The sequence below is a fragment of the Pongo abelii genome, chromosome 18 (assembly GCF_028885655.2).
Source record: "Pongo abelii isolate AG06213 chromosome 18, NHGRI_mPonAbe1-v2.0_pri, whole genome shotgun sequence".
NCBI lineage: Eukaryota > Metazoa > Chordata > Mammalia > Primates > Hominidae > Pongo > Pongo abelii.
In genome coordinates, this window is record NC_072003.2 from 7,697,722 (window position 1) to 7,721,341 (window position 23,620).

The following is a 23,620-nucleotide window of genomic DNA, read 5'->3' on the forward strand; positions in this document are numbered from 1 at the left end:
TCATTTTAAAACTTATGCTAATTTGAAGGGCATGAAACGATCTTTTATTTGGATTTATAGGACTTTGGATCATTAGGGGACAGCAGTGTTTAGCCATATGTTTATAATGTATCTTAACTAAAATATGATCATTTTTTGGTCATTTTGTAGCTTTCATTTACCCATACCCCATTTCAAATCCCTTGTACAATGGAAGCCACTATTGTTGTTCCCAGAGTGACTCCATTGTTCTTAGAAGCAGAGAACGAAGGAAGAAATCAAAGTTTAAAGATAAGTGTACTGTTTATGGAAAACATTAAATGATAAACTATAGGTTATTTAAAATAGAAAATGATTATTTCTTGGGCAACTATTACATTTATGGAATCCATTTTATATGTATCTGGTGAATCCGTCAATAACCCTGTGATGGACTAATTAGGGAAGAGAAATTGCTATGGTTTCCACTTTACTGATGAGACAAGAAAATACCCAGGGAGTTTAAGATCATAACTGATCATCATGGCTGAGCCAGACCAGCTAACTCTGTCGAAACCTGCCTCTGAACCCATCCTTGATGCCTTTGTCTAATGGTGGGGCCAGGGAGAAGGGTCAGAAGGATGAGATGACTGGGGAGAAGAAAACAGGAAAAAAAAAAAAGCATTTGCTTGTGAGTCCTCTCCCAAAAAAATGCTAAGCATGCATGCAGGCACCCATTCATTTTATACATTTTGCTTGAGTCACTGCAGTGTACCAAGAGCTAAACTAGGCATTTAGACGACCCTGACATTCATCCCCACCCGCTGGTCCCTGGGGTAGAATAAACTTCGGAAGCTTCCTATGTGGAGGGGACCATAGTAGAGAACTGAAATCTCACCCTTTGTTATAGTAGGATAAGAGAAAATAAACGTGGATATTTAGGTCTGTTCTTTTCCAAACAAAATAAAAATGAACAAACATATTTGCTTACTTTTTTTTCCTTTGGATTTTTTATCTTTTAATGCACTTTCATTGGAATTCAATCCATACATACTGAAGGGTGGTTGAAGTAATAAATACAGTCTTTTTCTCCAAATGGTACCCAAATGAAAGTAAAGTACTGCTTTCTGCTTAAGAGTGTTCAGTTTGTCCTTGACCTATACATTTACACTGGGTTGCTGTCCTCTGCCTCCTTCCCCTACTGTCCACACAATACCTATGTGAACACATACACACACACAGGCCTTAATGATGAGTAAGGCCCATTTATTTAGAAAACATGGTTTGAAGAATATGTTACAATCATTTGTAGATAGATTCATATTTTTATATTATTACTTCTTTCTTGGGTTTCTGCCTTCAATTCAGACTGTAGCCAGTTGTGCCTGCTATCAATTCTGGAACCTAAAATGCTTGTGGGAAGAATTTAAGTGCAACTGAGCTGTAATTGTGATTGAAGCAGGGAATGAAATATAAACACTAATCAAAGCTTCAGTAGGCATGTTTTTTTGTGGATTAATACATCACATTTTAAAACGTTCAACCCTTGCCTTCTCAGTTTTGTCTGTTTATTGTTTTGTTTGTTGATTTATTTGTTTAATTCATGGGTTAGAGGCTTGAGTGCTGAGAGAGTCGATAGTGTTAAAAGCTTTAGTGTGGAGGTCAGGAAGAGGACTGAGAATGTTGGATCTTTCACTGTGGGTGCTGGACCAGCAGCATGAGTATCACCTGGGAGATTGTTAGAACTACAGACTTGCAGGCCTCTATTCAAAATCTGCATTTTAAACCAAGATACTCAGGTAATTTGTAAACAAAAGTTTGAGAAGCACTAGGTCAGTTTACTCCAGCTGTCTCAACCAGAACTGCCACTCAGGTGTTAAGAACCCAAGCAATGAGGGGTGGCTTGCTTTTGGTAATCTCCCTCTAATCTTATCAGAGACTTTTTTTTTTTAAATAGAGGATTCTACTCCCATCATCCAGGCAGGAGTGCAGTGGTGTGACCACCACTCATTGCAGCCTGGACCTCCCGAGCTGCATTACTCCTGAACCTCCCCAGTAGCTGGGACTACAGGCGAGTGCCACTACAGTTGCCTAATTTTTTAATTATTTGTAGAGATGAGGTATCACTAAGCTGATCTCAAACTCCTGGGCTGATGGGATCCTCCTGTCTTGACCTCCCAAAACGCTGGGGTTGTAGCCATGAGACACCGTGCCTGGCATCAGAGACATTTCTGATGAGCCCAATATATTTCTAATTACTGGACTCTCAAGTGCATCTTGAGAGGACACCGAAGGAATGTGGAGTCATCGAGCCCTATGTTCATGCATTGACTCAAGTGTGTCCCTCCAAAATCCATATATGGAAACCCTACCCCTGAGAATTACTATATTTGGAGACTGGGCTTTTAGAAGATAATTAAGGTCGAATGAGATTATAAGGGTGGGGTCCTGATTCAACAGGACTGGTGGCATTATAAGAAGAGGAAGAGACACAGTAGGAAGGTGGCTGTCTGTAAGCCAGGAAAAGAGCTCTCTCCAGAATTCAACCATGCTGGCACTCCAATATCAAACTTCCAGCCTACAGAAATCTGAGAGTGTAAATTTACGTTGTTTAACTCACCTAGCCTATACAGCTGGCTCACCATATCCTTGGGCTCTGCATCCATGGAGTCAACCAACCACAGATCGAAAATATATATATTTTAAATTGCATCTGTACTGAACATGTACAGATTTTTATCTTGTCTTTTTTCACTAAACAATACAGTGTAAAAACTCATTTGCATAGCATTTGCATTTGTATTAAGTTTTACAAGTAATGTAGAGATGATTTAAAGTATATGGGAGGATGTCTGAAACTTGTATGCAATTACCATACCATTTTCTGTCAGGGACTTGAGCATTTGTGGATTTTGGTATCTGTGGAGGGTCTTAGAACCAATTTCTGTGGATACTGGGGGACCACTGTAGTATTTGTGATGGCAGTCCAGGTACTCAGGGAGAGTTCAGTTACAAATGCAGTTTTCCCCTAAAGTAACTTGGTTGCAAAAGAGTACGCATTTGTAGTTGTATACTACAAATGGAGTGCATGTGTGTTCTCTACTCTGTAATATTTCATGCCAGAGTGAGTTATTAGTTGTTGATCCTTTTTCTGGTTTTTCCTTCATGAGCAGCAGTCCTAGTTTGCATGGGACTGGGAGGTTTTCATGGATGCGTTATCTCTTCAGTGATAAAACAGGGAGAGTACCAGGCAAACTTGGGTGGTTGGTCACCTTTTGCTGTTCCCAGATTCTTCCCTGAGCTGAAGATCTCAGCTCCCTTATGAGAACTTCACATTGCTTCAAAGAAGAGCAGATCTCATCAGAATCCAGCAGTGACGTGAAGCATTTTGGTGCAGAGTAACTACCAGATTAGAGCTCCTGGAATACTTAAACCTTCGTGGTTCCCAGATATGGAAGGAAGAAGCCTGGCTATCCTAGCTTGAAGGGAATTCAGCATTGGTAGATGGAACCCCAAATGCCTTCTGCTTCTTCCCAAATATCCCTTTAGAACTTCAAACTAATTCTAGATAGAGTCTTAAGGTCAGGTATAAATGAACTGCTAAGTATTTATGCCTGCATAACACAATGATCAAGAGGCTTCCTGTGAGCCCAATATTCTCATGCTTTAATAGAAAACTTATTTCTGAGGGCTCTGTTCTGTTCCATTGATCTATATCTCTGTGTTGGTACCAGTACCATGCTGTTTTGGTTACTGTAGCCTTGTAGTATAGTTTGAAGTCAGGTAGCGTGATGCCTCCAGCTTTCTTCTTTTGGCTTAAGATTGACTTGGCAATGAGGGCTCTTTTTTGGTTCCATATGAACTTTAAAGTAGTTTTTTCCAATTCTGTGAAGAAAGTCATTGGTAGCTTGATGGGGATGGCATTGAATCTATAAATTACCTTGGGCAGTATGGCCATTTTCACAATATTGATTCTTCCTACCCATGAGCATGGAATGTTCTTCCATTTGTTTGTATCCTCTTTTATTTCATTGAGCAGTGGTTTATAGTTCTCCTTGAAGAGGTCCTTCACGTCCCTTGTAAGTTGGATTCCTAAGTATTTTATTCTCTTTGAAGCAATTGTGAATGGGAGTTCACTCATGATTTGGCTCTCCGTTTGTCTGTTATTGATGTATAAGAATGCTTGTGATTTTTGTACATTGATTTTGTATCCTGAGACTTTGCTGAAGTTGCTTATCAGCTTAAGATTTTGGGCTGAGACAATGGGGTTTTCTAGATATACAATCATGTGGTCTGCAAACAGGGACAATTTGATTTCCTGTTTTCCTAATTGAATACCATTTATTTCCTTCTCCTGCCTAATTGCCCTGGCCAGAACTTCCAACACTATGTTGAATAGGAGTGGTGAGAGAGGGCATCCCTGTCTCATGCCAGTTTTCAAAGGGAATGCTTCCAGTTTTTGCCCATTCAATATGATATTGGCTGTGGGTTTGTCATAGATAGCTCTTATTATTTTGAGATACATCCCATCAATACCTAATTTATTGAGAGTTTTTAGCATGAAGGGTTGTTGAATTTTGTCAAAGGCCTTTTCTGCATCTATTGAGATAATCATGTGGTTTTTGTCTTTGGTTCTGTTTATATACTGGATTACATTTATTGATTTGTGTACATTGAACCAGCCTTGCATCCCAGGGATGAAGCCCACTTGATCATGGTGGATAAGCTTTTTGATGTGCTGCTGGATTCGGTTTGCCAGTATTTTATTGAGGATTTTTGCATCAATATTCATCAAGGATATTGGTCTAAAATTCTCTTTTTTGGTTGTGTCTCTGCCCGGCTTTGGTATCAGGATGATGCTGGCCTCATAAAATGAGTTAGGGAGGATTCCCTCTTTTTCTATTGATTGGAATAGTTTCAGAAGGAATGGTACCAGTTCCTACTTGTACCTCTGGTAGAATTCGGCTGTAAATCCATCTGGTCCTGGACTCTTTTTGATTTACATGAAAAACTTCTCATCATCACTGGCCATCAGAGAAATGCAAATCAAAACCACAATGAGATACCATCTCACACCAGTTAGAATGGCAATCATTAAAAAGTCAGGAAACAACAGGTGCTGGAGAGGATGTGGAGAAATAGGAACAATTTTACACTGTTGGTGGGACTGTAAACTAGTTCAACCATTGTGGAAGTCAGTGTGGCGATTCCTCAGGGATCTAGAACTAGAAATACCATTTGACCCAGCCATCCCATTACTGGGTATATACCCAAAGGACTATAAATCATGCTGCTATAAAGACACATGCACACATAAGCTTATTGCGGCACTATTCACAATAGCAAAGGCTTGGAACCAACCCAAATGTCCAACAATGATAGACTGGATTAAGAAAATGTGGCACATATATACCATGGAATACTATGCAGCCATAAAAAATGATGAGTTCATGTCCTTTGTAGGGACATGGATGAAATTGGAAATCATCATTCTCAGTAAACTATCGCAAGGATGAAAAACCAAACACCGCATGTTCTCACTCATAGATGGGAACTGAACAATGAGAACACATGGACACAGGAAGGGGAACATCACACTCTGGGGACTGTTGTGGGGTGGGGGGAAGGGGGAGGGATAGCATTAGGAGATATACCTAATGCTAAATGGTGAGTTAATGGGTGCAGCACACCAGCATGGCACATGTATACATACGTAACTAACCTGCACATTGTGCACATGTACCCTAAAACTTAAAGTATAATAATAATAAAAAATAAATAAATAAAAAGAAGTTTTCTGAAAACAATAAAAAAAGATGATGAACTTGATTGATAAAAAAATAGAAAACTTATTGTAAAATTTGCAATCTACTCTATAACATAGAAATGTCTGTCGTTTCTATAGATACTATTCAGTCTCTTCTGATATATCTGTTATCCTATCATTCAAGAGCAGATGGCTGGGATTTTATCATAGTTTTGAGATGGGCTGCAAATCCTCTGGAGAATTTGATTTGGAGACTCAATTAGTCATGACAAGTTAGGTTATGCTGCAGTAACAAGTTGGCTCCTGAATTTCAATAGCTTCATAAAACAAAGCTTTCATACATCCAGTGTTGGGCATCGGGAACTGCACCAAATAGTGCCTCAGGGACTCAGGCTATGGAGGCTTCACCATCCCACCACCTTACCATCTGGAACGCACAACTTCCTTTGTCAGCATGATGGGGAAGAAAACATGGAGAATTGTCCACCAGCTGATCCACCCTCAGGCCTGCAAGTGAAACTGCTTGGTCAGAACTAGTGAAATGGCCCCACCTAACAAGGCGGAATGAGAGTGCTGCTCTTCTGTAGCTATAAAGGGAAGGAGTAACAAAAATGAAAGTGAATAGGCATAATATCTAGCACAAGGGTCCAAGAGGTAGACCCTATACATGACAAACTGTAATTCCACAGAACAGCTGGAGTCACTGATTTGGGAACTAGCCACTTTACACATGGGCTATTTTTACAGTTGTTTCAAGGAGTAGTGACAGGGATGTATTATTTAATAATGATCAATAAAACTCATGAAATATTGAGGGAGAAAACAACTTTTATTACAAAATGCAATGGTTTAAACTCCTTTCCACAGAATAAATTTGCAAGTGCATGAGAATGATCACATATGTCTGAGGATACACATATTCCTACCTTGGATGCTCACATAATGTGTGCAGGAAGGTGAGAATGCAGAGGAATTAAGGACTCAGAACTTGTCTCCTCTCATTAACAGCCAATGTCTCCCATATGTCCTGGTGGATCATACAGGGCTCAGCCTGAATGCTTCTCCAAACTTTTCCACATGTAGTAAGGCTAAAGACCGTGTGTTTTGCAAGATGGCAACACTCAATCCTATGCTTTTCACTGAAACAGAATGCTCTGTCATTGAAACATTTCTCTGGGGACCTAAGATTCTCTTTACAGAGGCAATATCCATTAATTCTAATGCAGCCTCCTGTCACCTGGGCCTCGTGAGCTTCCATCGCAGTGGTCCCTTCTTATAATCAAACTGTAGTGGCTTCTGTCTCCATAGAAGATGTTAGACATGCCCAGAAGCCTGGTATGCAATGTCACACTCTGCCAAAAGAACATAAAACTTAGACAAATATGGAAGTCATTAATACTGCAGAGTTATTTGCTATTAAAAATGGGAAAATTTTAATGCTTTCCTACATGAGGAGAATATATAATACCTTTAGGGTTATTTGGTCATTTGGAGGCTAGCTGCTTCTCTTTTCTCTGTTTGTAGAACTATTTTTGGAAGTTGAACATTTTTTTTTTTTCATTTTAAGCACCCTATTGATACTTGGCATCTCTGCAGTAATAGAATTTTGAAGAGCTCATCCTGTTCCTATGCTAAGCCAATTTGTGGATAAGTCTGAAAATGATGCTGTAGATTGAGGATGCTGGGACCCCTATCGTTGCAAGCATGCATCATTGCAAAGGGTCTTTGTAAGGTCATGTGGAGGCTACCTGGGGTCAGGATCCATTCAGAGCTGGAAAACTTAAATAGACCAACTGATGTTAGAAATAGAATAGATCCATGGCTTGAAATGAACAGTTGTGTGTTCATATGCTGGCTTACCCGCCTACTGACTGTGTGACTACAGAAAAAACAAAACTCTGCTGCCCATCAGTAAAATGGGATTATAATCCTTGCCTAACTTCCTGTTTATAGGGTTCTGGAGGTCCCAATGAGATAAACTATTTTGAAAGAGGTTTGGAAAATGATGCATTGTTTCACGACAACATGGTGTTATAGTTGAATATCAATGATAGAGAGTAATTGAGATGGATATGTAACATAGTGGCCAGTCATCCATTTGCCTAGCAACCATCTATATTATTTGTATCTATATCTATCTATATGTCTACATGTCTATACATGTATAACTATATTTATATACCTATATCCTTATCTGTATCTGTACCTTTATCTCTATGTATGCTTTAGATTTGCCTATGTCCAAGTCTATATCCATATCAAATATGGGTACATACATTTTTCCATATATGTAATCCATCTCTATCTCTATATGTCTAGGTATATATCTATATCTATATCTTTACCTATACCTATATGTATATATTTGTCTCTGTGTGTATCTATGCTTATATACTATCTCCATGTTTATTTTTATGTATATGTATGTCTATATTTATACACGCACACATATATATCTAGAGAGAGAGGCAGAGACAGAGAGAAAGAGGAGAAAGAGGGAAGGAGAGGGGTGTGTATGTGTGTGTGTGTGTGTGTGTGAGACAGAGAGAGAGAGAACTACGTTCTATCCTAGGAAATGGGAACAGAGCCATAATCGAGCCAGCATGGTTTTGACTTATAGTTCCCAGGAGAGACTTTCATTAAACAAAAATATCTTGAATGAATTGCAATTGTGGTAAGTGCTATGAAGGAAAAGTACCCAATCACAATATAAATCTTATCCCAGCAGGGACCATCGGGGAACACAAAAGAAATAAAACACTAAATCACCAATCCTCATGCAGCACACATGGACCGTAGTTGTGGACCCCAGCCTTTGTGAGTAGATCCCCACTATGTTCTGAATGTTTGCTTTTCCCCAGAATTCATATGTTGAAGCCTGATTCTCAGCACAATAGTATTAAGAGCTGGAGGCTTGAAGAGGTGATTAGGCCGTGAGGGTAGACCTCTCATTAATGGGGTTTGTGCTTTTATCAAAGAGGCCAAAGGAAGCTTGTTCACGCCTTCCATCGTTTGAGGACACACAGAAGGCACCATCTACAAGAAATGGGCCTTCACTGGACATCAAATCTGCCGACACCTTGATCTTGGACCTCCCTGCCTCCAGAACTGTGAGACATGCATTTCTGTTGTTTATAAGCCACTGTGTCTAAGGTATTTTGTTATCACAACTCAGGCAGACAAAGACATTCCCTAAAAGAAAAACACTTTATTCTATAAGGTGCTGTTGTGTGAGCTTAACGAAAAGTTAAAAAGGCCCTTTACAGAGGTCTATCTTAAGGAATAAGGTGTGTGTGTAGGGGGGGACTTTAATTACTAGTGGGATATATTTAATATATGATTTCATTTAGAGTCCTGGAGCCAACGGTTAGTATTTTTTAATAGACTGCAATTTTTATCAGGGTAAGTTCTGGATCTTTATGCAGCAGGTGCTTAGCTCATCTTTGACCTGCCTGGGTCCTTTTCTCACCCGTCCCATGATGGGAAGCAGACACTTTGACTTTTCAGAGCATTATTGATGGAACGAATCTAGTTTGAATGAGCTTATTAGAGTGTCAATGAAGTGTCCTCCATTCTTAGGCAACAAGGCCAGTTTCTCTCCTCTTCCCTCCCTCTCTGACACTGTAGTGTTACGTTGTCCATAATATGTTTTGTTACGGTTTTAGCAAGTTTTCAAGGCAAAGGACATGGCATTAGGAAAATTGAATTCACAGGTCAAATAACAAGTCAGGTGACTTCAGGAAAATGACAGTGATTTGTGTTTGCATTTTAATTTAATTCAGTCCTAAAAATGACCCATCTTGCTGCTATTTTCTGTGATCACAACTTTTATGTTTTCTTGTAGCTCTTCATGTAATTAATCATTGCATGAATTTCTATTTTATCATTTTGTTTTGGTGTCATTTCACCACCCCTTCTGTGATCTCCCTGGAGGTAGAAAACTTTTCTGTTTTGTTCATCAATGCATACTCAAAGCCTAACACATATTTGACATTTTATAAGTATCTATGACTTGAATAAATGAGTAAATTCAGTCTCTCCCTACATGCTACTTCAAATACTAATGTTTTATAACAAATAAAAGTTTACCATCTGGATGTGCTGGCTCACGACTGTAATCCCAGCACTGTGGGAGGCCAAGGCAGGTGGATCACCTGAGGTCCGGAGTTCGAGACCAGCCTGGCCAATATAGTGAAACCCCGTCTCTACTAAAAATACAGAAATTAGCTGGGTATGGTGTTGCGCACCTGTAATCCCAGTTACTCAGGGGGCTGAGGCAGGAGAATCGCTTGAACCTGGGAGGCGAGATTGCAGTGAGCCGAGATCACGCCATTGCACTCCAGCCAGGGTGACAGGAGCGAAACCCCATCTCAAAACAAAACAAAACAAATAAAACTTCACCAAACACTTTGAAACTGGAAAACCTTAAAGTTATTTTCCATTTGAAAGTTAAGATGCCTTTGAGTGTTAATTACATGAGTCTGTTCAATTGTACACTTTTTGATAATATACCTCCATGAAATGTTGTGGGATTTTTTTAAGCTAAGACACATGATTTAAAATACCCTGTGAAACTTTTAAAAAGGAAAGAACCTGAATGAACAAAATAATACGGTCCCCAAATGACTGTTGTAGAGGAGGGGAAAAAGGTTTCGGCTAAAATTTATCCAGCTGCAAACCACTGTCTTAAGCCAGCAAGAAATTTATATTCTTCCGAAGCTGAGGGAAAATCAAAATCCACAAGTGACTCTTCTCTTCCCCTAGCTGTTTCATACACTGCTCAGTTTCTGGAGATCTGAGATAATCATTTTGCCCTTGAGAGTCTCGTGGCTGTGCTCTTGGAGGGTTTGGGTTTAAAATCTTAGGATTTGATCCTGTTCAGAAAAACAAGGCATGAGCACCCGAGAAGCATCTAAAATCAGCTACTGCCAGAGGCTGCTTGCTTTACCTGTCTTGCCCGTTCAATTTGTCCTCTACGAGGCAAAGGTGAGACTAGGAGCCCTGCTTCTGGGAAAATGCCTCTGTTAAAGAACATCTCACATTCCTGGAGTTTGTTTTGGGATCACGAAATTGGTAACTTTCTTTTTTTCTTCAGTGCAGTTTAGAGTTTTAAACATCATAAGGCTGTGTATGTGTGTGTGTGCTGGTGCATATGAATGTGCTTTTACGGGTACAAGAAAATAAATAATCCAAAGGTAGCCTTCTCCTTGGGGTGTCCTGCTGAAACGATGACCTAGGGTTCTTTTTTTTGAGACAGAATCTTGCTCTGTTGCCCAGGCTGGTGTGCACTGTCGTGATCTTGGCTCACTGCAAGCTCCACCTTCTGGGTTCACGCCATTCTCCTGCCTCAGCCTCCTGAGTAGCTGGGACTACAGCCGCCTGCCACCGTGCCCTGCTAATTTTTTGCATTTTTAGTACAGACGGGGTTTCACCGTGTTAGCCAGGATGGTCTGGATCTCCTGACCTCATGATCTACCCGCCTCGGCCTCCCAAAGTGCTAGCATTACAGGCGTGAGCCACCAAGCACCTTCTATTTGAGGCCCTGCACTAGGAGGACTGCATTAAGACCAAAGTGTGTGGAAGCACACTGACGCTGCTGCCTCTGGTGGGTGCACGTTGAATCACATGTGTCTATCCAAGAGGAATTTGTATTAACTTCCAGTGCATTTGGTCAGAAAATGCCATGAGAAGCGGTGGAACATGCTGTGTAGGCTGTTGGAGTGGAAACAAACCTACCTGGAAGTAGACACTGTGGTCTGCACCATTCTGCATAAGTCACTCAGCCTCTCTGAGCTTCAGGTTTCTCATCGCACAGTTGGGGATGAAAAGGGACATATTACTCAACATTTGTGGGCTGGCTAAGGACATAGCAGGCGTTATCTGAACATCCCCACAGTAACCCCGGGATGTAGTTATTCCTGCCCTTATCGTTCTCATTTAGACAGAAGAGGAAATCATGGCTCCCACTGCTCACAGGAGAAGCTACTATTATTCCCCTGCTCTGAAAACCAATTGGATGTCCCGCAATCATGGGAATACAGGTGCAACCCATCACATTTGGCCAATTGTTTTTAAATTTATTTTTGTAGAGATGGGGTCTTGCAAAGTGGCCCAAGTTGGTCTTGAACCCTTGGGGCAAGCAATTCTCCTGCTGGGACCTCCCAAAGCACTGGCATTACTGGTGCAAGCCACCACACTTTGGACCCTTCTTTTCCAGACAACCATAGGTCCGGAGATGACTGCGACAAAAGAGCCATGTGCTGTACGTAGCTTGATCAAAATGGCAAAAATGTATAGGTTTATGACTCCTGTTTTGTGTATTCCCAATGAACACATGCCTTTGTTGTTAATTATTCATCTATCTTCCAATACAATTTTAGGTCTGGTGATAATTTCTGGATTTCTCTATTTATAGAAAACTTTGAACTTCATAAATATTAAAATGTCCTATTAGCTACATGCAGACTGCTTTTTTTATGGCCATGGACATTATGCAATTATTACCCGAGCTATTAATTAAATTTGAAAATAGATAAATAATGGATAGGGATGCTATTTATGAGTTAAAAGTGAGAAAATGAAAATTATTCTCCATTCTGTTACCTTGGATGAGTCTAACCTACTTGCATGCTCTCAGCTTTTATTATTGAAAGTTATTATGTTACTTTGCTTAAAATAAGCAATTGGTTGTAACAAGTCAGCTTTGTACAGTGACCAGTTTTCAGATGAAGTGATTAAAATATTTTTTCAATAAAACAATCAAAACATGACCCTTGGCCAGGTGCGGTGGCTCACGCCTGTAATCCCAGCACTTTGGGCGGCTGAGGTGGGTGGCTTGTGGGGTCAGGAGTTTGAGACAAGTCTGGCCAACATAGTGAAACCCGTCTCTACTAAAAATACAAAAATTGGCTGGGTGTGGTGGCAGGCGCCTGTAATCCCAGCCACTCGGGAGGCTGAGGCAGGAAAATTGCTTGAACCCCGGGAGGCGGAGGTTGCAGTGAGCCAAGATTGTGCTGTTGCACTCCAGCACAGGCAACAGTGCAAGACTCCATGTTAAAAAAAAAAAAAAAATCGCCACACTGACTTCCACAATGGTTGAACTAGTTTAGAGTCCCAACAACAGTGTGAAAGTGTTCCTATTTCTCCACATCCTCTCCAGCATCTGTTGTTTCCTGACTTTTTAATGATCGCCATTTTAACTGGTGTGAGATGGTATCTCATTGTGGTTTTGATTTGCATTTCTCTGATGGCCAGTGATGATGAGCATTTTTTCATGTGTCTTTTGGCTGCATAAATGTCCTCTTTTGAGAAGCATCTGTTCATATCCTTCGCCCACTTTTTGATGGGGTTGTTTGTTTTTTTCTTGTAAACTTGTTGGAGTTCTTTGTAGATTCTGGATATTAGCCCTTTGTCAGATGAGTAGGTTGAGAAAATTTTCTCCCATTTTGTAGGTTGCCTGTTCACTCTGATGGTAGTTTCTTTTGCTGTGCAGAAGCTCTTTAGTTTAATTAGATCCCATTTGTCAGTTTTGGCTTTTGTTGCCATTGCTTTTGGTGTTTTAGACATGTAAACTAGTTCAACCATTGTGGAGGTCAGTGTGGCGATTCCTCAGGGATCTAGAACTAGAAATACCATTTGACCCAGCCATCCCATTACTGGGTATATACCCAAAGGACTATAAATCATGCTGCTATAAAGACACATGCACACGTATGCTTATTGCGGCACTATTCACAATAGCAAAGACTTGGAACCAACCCAAATGTCCAACAATGATAGACTGGATTAAGAAAATGTGGCACGTATACACCATGGAATACTATGCAGCCATAAAAAATGATGAGTTCATGTCCTTTGTAGGGACATAGATGAAATTGGAAATCATCATTCTCAGTAAACTATCGCAAGGACGAAAAACCAAACACCGCATGTTCTCATTCATAGATGGGAATTGAACAATGAGAACACATGGACACAGGAAGGGGAACATCACACTCTGGGGACTGTTGTGGGGTGGGGGGAGGGGGGAGGGATAGCTTTAGGAGATATACCTAATGCTAAATGTCGAGTTAATGGGTGCAGCATACCAGCATGGCACATGTATACATATGTAACTAACCTGCACATTGTGCACATGTACCCTAAAACTTAAAGTATAATAATAATAAAAAAATAAAAAAATAAAAAAAATAAAATAAAAAAATAAAAAAAATGGCCCTTTCACAGTAGTCAAATACTGTGTAATTTCCATATTATATGAGTTAGAAACATGAATCTCACCACAGAAAAGGTATGTCCCCAAGAACAGAGTGAACATGTATTTTGGGAGTTACTGTAGAAAGCTTTCATGAACTCTTTATGATAATATAATGCACTGGTAGATTTCCTCTGGTCAACTTGGATTTCAGTCTTCCATTTCTACCTTTTAAAGGAGGCATTATGAGTCTCTCTGGTTGATAAAGGATGCCTGTTTGTTCAATTCACACTGTTCATGGACCCCTATATGCCTTTCAATGATCATCCTATAAAAGTTATCTTTCTACTCCTTTTACTAGATTTGAGTTATCAAATGGAAACTCTCACCAATGTCTTTGAAACCTTTTTGTTTTTACTATGCCCCGTAATAAGAAATACATTTTACACTGTGAGGCAGCATGCACCTGCAATAATAAACAAGCGTTTCACATGCACTTTGATGTGCTCCATTTTATTTCTTTTTAGTAGAAAATGTTGGTCACAAATGACACTCCCAGTTTTGTGGCTGCTAACGGACATGTGAAGCACTTACTTAGATGTCTCGGAACCATCTAGTGATCTGATTCAGTGAGCAAGAGTGTGGAAATGTGAGCCCGACATGCTTACACATCAGTCTTTCTGCTGTTGTAGAGTTACTGGAGCGGGGAGCTGGCATTTGTTGAATCTCTCTTTGGATGGTTTGTGTGGCACTATCAGAAATGGAACTTTCAAAAATTGATAATTTTGCAAGATAGATAATTATTGAATACTCTTGCCTCAGATACTTTAATATTATTGAGAAAAATTACAACACCAGGCCCAGCTATTTTAAAACATTTTTTTGGCCAGGTACAGTGCCTCATGCCTATAATCACAGCATTTTGGGAGGCCAAGGCGGGCCTTGGCCTAAATAAACTCACCTGAGGTCCGGAGTTCAAGACCAGCCTGACCAACATGGAGAAACCCTGTCTCTACTAAAAATACAAAATTAGCTGGGTGTGGTGGCACATGCCTGTAATCCCAGAGACTTGGGCAGCTGAGGCATGAGAATCACTTGAACCCGTAGGGCAGAGGTTGCAGTGAGCCGAGATGGTGCCATTGCACTCCAGCCTGGGCAACAAGAGCGAAACTACACCTCAAAAAAAAAAAAAATTGTACAGATAGGGGGTCTTGCTCTGTTGCCCCAGCTGGTCTTGAACCCATGGGCTCAAGCAGTCCTCTCATCTTGGCTTCCCAAAGTGCTGGGGTTATAGGTGTGAGCCACTGTGTCCAGCCAAAATTTATTTTTAATAGAGAATGGTTAGGACAGTGAAATTGTTAGTCGGCTATGATTCCAAATGACTGTTTGCCATATCAAACCTGTGCTTTTGAAATGAGGGTTTTCATTCTCTTAATCAGTCAAAACAATTGACAGAGAAAGAAAGAAAGAAAAAAATGTTTGTGAAAAGAGTCTAAATAAAGACTGCATAGAATGAGACCAATTTTGTTGGACGAAATCCAGGATCTTTTGATGTGACTGCTGGAAGAACCAAGACCCACATAAAGGTTTATCTTTTGTTGCTTAATTAACTAAGAATCAGGTATTTCTCAGTCTCATCTACAGCTCTCCTCTGCACACTCATGCTAGCCCCTGCATGTTCTTTTTTGTTAGGGGGAACTATGGCGACAACTAAAGGCTGAAAGAGTTCAGGAGACAAAGAGGAACTCTTAACGAGGTGGATGGGGACCTGCATTTTAGAGGGTGAACGCATGTTCTCCAGCTGGCCGTATCTTAAAGGCTGAACATATATTCTATAGGTAGACATAGACGAGAAGGAAATTCCAACCACAGGGATCGTTCCATGCAAACACAGCAAATGCAAGACCTCAGAGAGTGCCAAGAACACCCAAGTACTGTGGAAAGGGGCTGGAGGAAGATGCCTCCCAAGAGAGCCAGCACAGGCCCTTAGACAATGAAAAACTCTTGGAGGCTTTTTAAGCAGGGGAAGATGATCTGATTTCTATTTTGTGAAGAACCGTGGAAAGGTGGATGAAAGCAGTGTTTCTAATATCTGCCTGAATTGATGAGTCTCCTAATGTACTTGTGTATGTAGACATAGGTACTATATATGTATATGCAATTTCCCAGTCCTCTTCTCTGGGATTATGTGTACGGAATTTGTCACATCCGTTTGCACACGTGTTTCCCGGGCACCTACTGTGTTGTCTACTCTGCCCCAGGTGTGGGAATTAGGCAGTGGCCATGGATGGCCAATAATTCTGATCCTCATCCGTGTTATGTGCTGTTGGGAGAGAGGCAGATATTAATAAGCAAACACCTAAATAAACAAGATAGTTTCTGGCAGTGACAAGTGCAAAGAAGAAAATAAAGTACTGTGTAAGTTCATTAAGCAAAGGGGTCTCATTTGATTCAAGCTTATATCCCACCCAAATATCTAGCACCATGTCTGGAAAATAATGATAGCTGTGCCCAAGGATTGTAGACTATGTGCCAGTCATTGTCACCGGCCCTGTACATATAATACAGTCTCTCTTCAAAACCACTCTACAAAGCAGGGATTCTTACCCAGGGTCAATTTTGCTTTTAGTGGGCATTTGGCAATATCTGTCTTGAGACAATTTTCATTGTCACAACTGGAAGAGGTTAGGGAGTGCTGCTGGCATCTAGTGGATACAGGTCAAGGATATAGTCAGACATCCTGCAAGGCATGGGGTAGGATGCAGAGCAAAGAATGAACCAGTCCCAATGTCAATACTGTTGAGTCCTACTGGCCAGGCATGGTGGCTCACGCCTGTAATCCCAGCACTTTGGAAGGCCAAGACGGGCGGATCACCTGAGGTCAGGAGTTCGAGCCCAGCCTGGCCAACGTGATGAAACCCTGTCTCTACTAAAAATACAAAAATTAGCTAGGCGTGGTGGCATGTGTCTGTAATCCCAGCTACTAGGGAGGCTGAGGCAGGAGAATCGCTTGAACCAGGGAGTCGGAGGTTGCAGTGAGCCAAGACTGTGCTATTGCACTCTAGCCTAGGCGACAAGAAAGAAACTCTGTCTCAAAAAAAAAAAAAAAAAAAATAGCGTTGAGGTTGAGAAATCCTACAGTGAAGCATGATACTAGTGTTACCCCATTTTCCAAAAGCACAAAAGACGCAGGTGACTTAAGTGATATACCCAAGCTCATACAGCTAGGAAGAAGATGATGCATTTAAAACTGGAGAGTCTGGGCTGGGCATGGTGGCTCACACCTGTAATCACAGCAGGGAGAGATTTGGGAGGTCGAGGAGGGCGGATCACGAGGTCAGGAGTTCGAGACCAGCCTGGCCAATATGGTGAAACCCCATCTCTACTAAAAATACAAAAATTAGCTGGGCGTGGTGGCAGGCACCTGTAATCCCAGCTACTGTGGAGGCTGAGACAGAAGAATCACTTGAACCCGGGAGATGGAGGTTGCAGTGAGCTGAGATCACACCACTGCACTGTAACCTGGGCAACAGAGCAACACTCCGTCTCAAACAAAAAACAAAACAAAACAAAAGAAAACAGGAGAGTCTGTGTGCAGAGCTCCAATATGTAACCCCCACAACCTCAGGATATCTGTGAGATACACAAATGCAGACGCAAATGACTGTTCTGACAGCTAACGTAGGGACTTCGAAGTCTCTATCAGTGTGAAAAATGAGAAACATTTTCTGCAGATGGGTGCCAGGTAAGATGGGTTCAATTTGAGGACCTTGGTTTAATCAGGATATCAAAATGTGTTGTTTCCTTGTGCTTGTCACAATATCCCATTGTTAACACCTGCCAGCACTGTCATCCTAAACTGTTGCTGCTGTTTCTGAGATGTGCTACAACAGGTGTGCCAAATATTGGGCCATTAGCAAGCGGTAATTCACCTGCATGAATATTTATCATCTTGTAAGGAGAAAACAAAAGCCGTGTCTACTTTTTGGAACATGGTGCGGCAATGTCCTCGAAACCAAATTGTTTGAGTCTCTCGCTTATGCGGAAGGAGAACGGCTCCTCTCTAATTTTCCATCGGGTGGATTTATTTTCTTAGCCGTCTCCACATCAAAACACAACACTGACAGGCACTTGATTTTATTGAGCCGGTAAGATCACCCAACAGTTTAGATAGCTCAAGCCTCTGATTATCAAAATATCTATTCTTAAACTGATTTTGAAGCCAGTCGCTTCTCCATGGGGAAATGGCCACAATGATGAGCAGGATAACTTTTTGCTTTTCTCCACTCTAATTCCTTCCCTCCCTGCCTCCTCCTCCTCCTTGTTCTGTTCTTTTTTTCCTTCCATTTTTCCTTTTTTTACTGAAAGAGATTGTACTAGAAATGAGGAAAGAGGAGAAAACTCAGAAATAGGTAAGAAAGAGTGGCACCAAGGCTTCTTGTAAAAGGGTGATTGCAAATTTGATGTCCTCAGTAAGAACCCCAAGGAGTGCGTGCTTTTAAACAGAAAGTCTAAGGGAGAATATGCCATTTCCATGCCCATGTTACTGCTGCATTTGCACCTGTCAGCACTGTGGCCTGTACCTCCCTGTCCAGCAATACCATACTGATAAAATACATTACAGGATACACGGATACATCGAACAGGGTGCAGTGCTGCTAATCACTGACTTAGAAACCAAATTTGGTGTCCTGAATTTTTAAGTATTGCCATGACTAAGGAAGTAATGATGGATTCCCAATAAGTGTGTTTGCCACTTGTGTTTGGATATCATCACTAACAGTAACTTTCTGTGCATATTTTATGGTGATCGCTTATGGGATCATTCCTTACCTTAAATTTGTGCAGATCATTCCTCTTTCTTTCTTTCTATTTTTTTGAGACAGAGTCTCTCTCTGTCACCCAGGCTAAAGTGCAATGGTGCAGTCTTGGCTCACTGCATCCTCTGCCTCCCGGGTTCAAGCGATTCTCCTGCCTCAGCCTCCCAAGTAGGTGAGATTACAGGTGTGTGCCACCATGCCCAGCAAACTTTTGTATTTTTAATAGAGATGGGGTTTCACCATGTTGGCCAGGCTGGTCTCGAATGCCTAACCTCGTGATCCACCCACCTTGGCTGTGGAAAGTGCTGGGATTACAGGCGTGAGCCACCATGCCCAGCTGAATTTTCACCTTTCTTTCCCTTTCCATCGGCCCTCTCTACTGATTCTATGTTTATACTTGATCAAATAAGATTTTCAGTTAGTCAAATATAAATGTGTTTATTTAACTGTTCAATAAAGAGGGAAGCTTTTTAAACTCCCTTCTTTTGTTTGAGACTGGAGTGCAGTGGCACTGTGTCGGCTCACTGCAACCTCTGTCTCCTGAGTTCAAGCAATTCTCCTGCCTCAGCCTCCTGAATAGCTGGGATTACAGGGGCCCACCTCTGTGCCTGGCTAGTTTTTATATATATAGTAGAGACAGGGTTTCACCATATTGTCCAGGGTGGTCTTGAACTCCTGACCTCAGGTGATCCACCCACCTCAGCCTCCCGAAGTGCTGGGATTACAGGCGTGAGCCACCATGCCTGGCCTTAAACTCCTTTTTTTTAAAAAAAAACTTTTAAGTTCAATGGTATAAGTGCAGGTTTGTTGCATAAGTAAACTTGTGTCATGGGGTTTTTTTGTACAGATTATTTCATCACCCAGGTATTAATCCTAATATCCATTAGTTGTTTTTCCTGATTTTCTTCCTCCTTCTACCCTCCTCCTTCTGAAAAGCCCTAGTGTGTGTTATTCTCCTCTCTGTGTCTGTGTATCTCATCATTTAGCTCCCACTTATCCATGAGAACATGTGGTATTTGGTTTTCTGTTCCTGTGTTAGTTTGCTAAGGATAATGGCCCCCAGCTCCATCCATGTCCCTGCAGAGAACGTGATCTTGTTCATTTTTATGGCTACACAGTATTCCATGGTGTATATGCACTACATTTTCTTTATCCAGTCTACCATTGATGGGCATTTAGATTGACTCCATGTCTTTGCTGTGGTGAATAGAGCTGCAATGCACATACGCGTGCATGTGTCTTTATAAGGTATGCATGTGTCTTTATATTTCTATCCCTTTGGATATATACCCAGTAATGGGATTGCTGGGTTGAAAGGTATTTCTGTCTTTTGCTTTCTTTAGCTTAATGATATACATGTATAAAATGAAGTTTCTTGTAAGAAAGGATGTATGTTTTCCCTTTTGGAAAGTTTTATTAATAACATCTAATCCTTAGGATGTGCTCAGAAATTATTTTCTGAAAGAATGAATGAATGAATTAATGATCAAGATCAAATAAGAGACACAGGCCAAACCTTCAAATAAATTATACTGACCCCAGAGGGTTCCCTCTGGCTCATTACTGCCATGACTGAGTACCGTAAGTAACATTTGCTAAGGACTTACTAGGGAGTGTCATGTTTATGCCATTTAACCTCATGAGGGAGGCACTTTATTTCCCCTATTTTACAGAAGGGTAGCTGAGGCTTGGAGAGATCATACAGCATGCCCATTTTAGCCAATGAGTGGCCGAGTCTGGAAATAAATCCAGGAGGTGTGTCCTTTAACCACTTTATAGAACCATTCTCATTACAGTAATGGAGAAAGAACAGAATCTCTTATGGTGATTTCTAGGACTAAGGGCACATAATAAGAGCTGCTATTTGGGGAGTATGTCTATATACCTTGGAGTAATAAAATAGGGTGAGAAATGGGGGTGCATTATGATGTTATTTGAGAGGGACTTGGAAAATTCACATCATCTACAATTTTGGACAGTTGTCTTCCTGCAAGCTTTTGTTTGTTTGTTTGTTTTTGTTTTTGTTTTGACAGGGTCTGGCTCAGTCACCCAGGCTGGAGTGCAGTGGTGCAATTATAGCTCATCGCAGCCTTTAACTCCTGAGTTCAAGCGATCCTCGTACCTCAGCCTCCTAAGTAGCTGGGCTACAGGCGCAAGCCACCACATTTGGCTAATTTAAAAAGTAAAATTTTTATAGAGATGGGATCTCACTGTATTTCCCAAGCTGGTGTTGAACTCCTGGCCTTAATCAGTCCCCCTGCCTCGGCCTCCCAATGTACTGGGATTACAGGCATGAGCCACCACGCCTGGCCCTTCATGTAAGCTTGATATGCTTTTCCTTCACTGGGGCTTTCTCCCTGAGTATTACCTGAAAATCAGAAAGGTTCTATGTGGAAGAACCATTGTGTTGCAATTATTGGGGAGCAGAAGGAAAGTGATTTTGGAAAAAGAGTATGGGCTTGGAAACTTTTCCCCAGAACAGAGACCATTTGCAGACTTTTCACTGTGGCCGTTTCTCCCAGTCTTGATAGCCTTTCACACATCTCCAGGGTTATCTTTGCAGTGACTCAGTCATTATTCTACAGGCCACATGATTTATCTTAAATTTTCTAAACCTTTTTCCAAACCTTCAATTTTCTAAAATGTGACACACATTTTGACTTCTTTTATAAGACCTAATTCGAATGCCCCCTCCTTTTTGAAGCACTCCATGATTTTTTTCTACTTTCCGGGTGTATGCTGTGGTATTGTAACTGCACAGTCATTACTCTTTGCCTGACTGGCCTGGAATTGCCTGTTGACATACAGTTTCGCTGATGGAATGTGTGAGCTCTCAAATAAGTGTGGAGTGTAGGGCTTGGTTTGTTCATTCTTGATTCATCACTCACATGTGTCTCTAAGTAGCAGCTGCTCAATAAACATTGAAGGGAGGCAGAGACAAGACAGTGCTAAGAAAGGAATGAAGACAATAAGCAAAAGTTAATTCAAGTACATTTCTACCAAATTTCTGGAACCTGATTCCTGAGCAATGGAGCCAGAGGAGAATGAAAAGGTAGAGTGGGCCCCGTGCCAGTTTCATTTCAGAAAACATTCAGAGAGATGCTTCCCTGCGTGGTGTGGTTGCAGAGAGCCCACCTGTACATCTGGGATAGCTACAGGCATCCCACCATTCCCATTCTTCACAGACTATGTGACATATCCCAGTCATGTTCTATCTTTTACACGCAGCACACACACCGCAATTTTTGCCTTGTTGAGCTTTTAAAACTCTTATTATCTCAGATTATGAAGACAAGCTGTGCGGGGTATAGGCATGATCTCAAACTGAGTTAATTGAAGGTGGAGGTCAGTTCAGCTTTCCTGGACCATCAATCAGTAAAAAGTTTGCTTGTTTAATGCACGGAGAGTCAAAGACATGCTGCCGGGCCCCCCCATCCCTTCCCTTCTGGCCTGTCAGGTAGATGTTAGATTTCACTGAACTGTTAAAAATCTTAATGGATCCCACTGAGCTGTTTGAGGTTGTTTGTGACAATCACTTAATTTCCTTGTTTTGCAGCTAACAATGATTTTAATCTTCATTTCAGATTAACCACATAAAGCCTCAGTGTCCTTTTCTCCCGTTGTTTTGCCTGCTTCAACTCTGCAATCGATGAAAGGGAGAACTCTTTCCCTTTCTCTTCAGCAGAGCCTGAAAAAAATGTACCTTTAGCAAAATTATAGACGCAGTAATTTCTCATATATGTTAAAAATGCACAGTAGCAAAGACTGGAAATCCAGCAAAGTAGTAGGAGCAATGGCCTCCACGTGGTTAGAGTGTGGGGAGATTTTTTTTCCCTACCTCTTTCATTTTTTTTTTTACACTTTCAACATTTTCTGTGATGCACTTTATTATTTTTACAATAAGAAAATGTAAATTAAAGAATTGGTGTTTCTGAATCAAGAATGAACAAAGAAAATGTAGTCTTTTGATGAGATGTTAAGCCAGATATTTTTCTACTTTAAAAGGTGGAGAAAAACCACATCAGGATAAAAGAGTGAGGCTGCACAATTAGCTTGCAACTTGAAGGATGGGCCCTATTACAGATAATGCCGCTGACAGCCTCAGTTCATCACGTTTCTCATTTTTAGTGTATTGGTGTTTGCGCATATGAAAGTTCCCACCTTGTGCTACTAATTATTTCATCACCATTCACCTGTACAATTGACAGCCTTTGAACCAATATCACTGCAGAGACCAGAGAAATGATTCTGAGAGAGAGAGAGATGTTTCAAGAGGTAAAGATTGGGGAAATGAAGAAGACTTATTTGGCACTCTCTGAGTGCTTTATGTGTGGGATGAGGCTGACATAGTGCAAGGAGTAAATAGTTTTGTCATTTTGAAAGGCTAGACCTGCATCAAAGGGCACTTACTGTAAGCCTGAAAGTGGGAGGACTGAAGGGCTTTTTCTTCCAATGGCCCCTTGTTGCAGCGTGAACATCTCCCATCTTTGTATTGTGATTGTACTATTCCTTAATGGCTAATTGCTAGGCAATAGAAGACATAATTTAGACTCCAATTTGTAAGTCAATCACATGAAGGCTGGATGTCAGCAAGCTTGGAGATAAATGAACAATGGTGTAACCAAGAGAGGCCCAGAGGCTTCTTGATCCAATTTCAGGAATCCCAGGCCACCCTGATGCATTGGTTCAGATTACATCCTCTCCTTTGGGAGGGGACAGAGGGCAGCCCCGCATCTCTGCTCTTCCATCTGGAGCCGCTCTCTATGGGAGAAGGAGTCTCGAGCCCTTTGTTGGCTGTTGATTTGATTTTTAAAAGGAAAATCTGACAAATCATGTTGAATGAGAAAAGCGTATTATGTGAATGCAAAAATGTTTGCGCAT

The 23,620-nt window shown here is 41.1% G+C and overlaps 1 protein-coding gene across 22 annotated transcripts in view; it reads left to right on the forward strand.

Annotated features, from left to right (window-relative positions):
- The window catches only part of RBFOX1 (RNA binding fox-1 homolog 1), a 2,503,848-nt gene that overhangs the window by 1,177,885 nt on the left and 1,302,343 nt on the right, over positions 1 to 23,620 (forward strand). Inside the window, exon 1 of one of the 22 annotated variants that reach the window (XM_054533122.1) lies at positions 8,522 to 8,542. The gene's annotated coding sequence lies outside the window, so the exon portion shown is untranslated. 22 annotated transcript variants of the gene reach the window in all.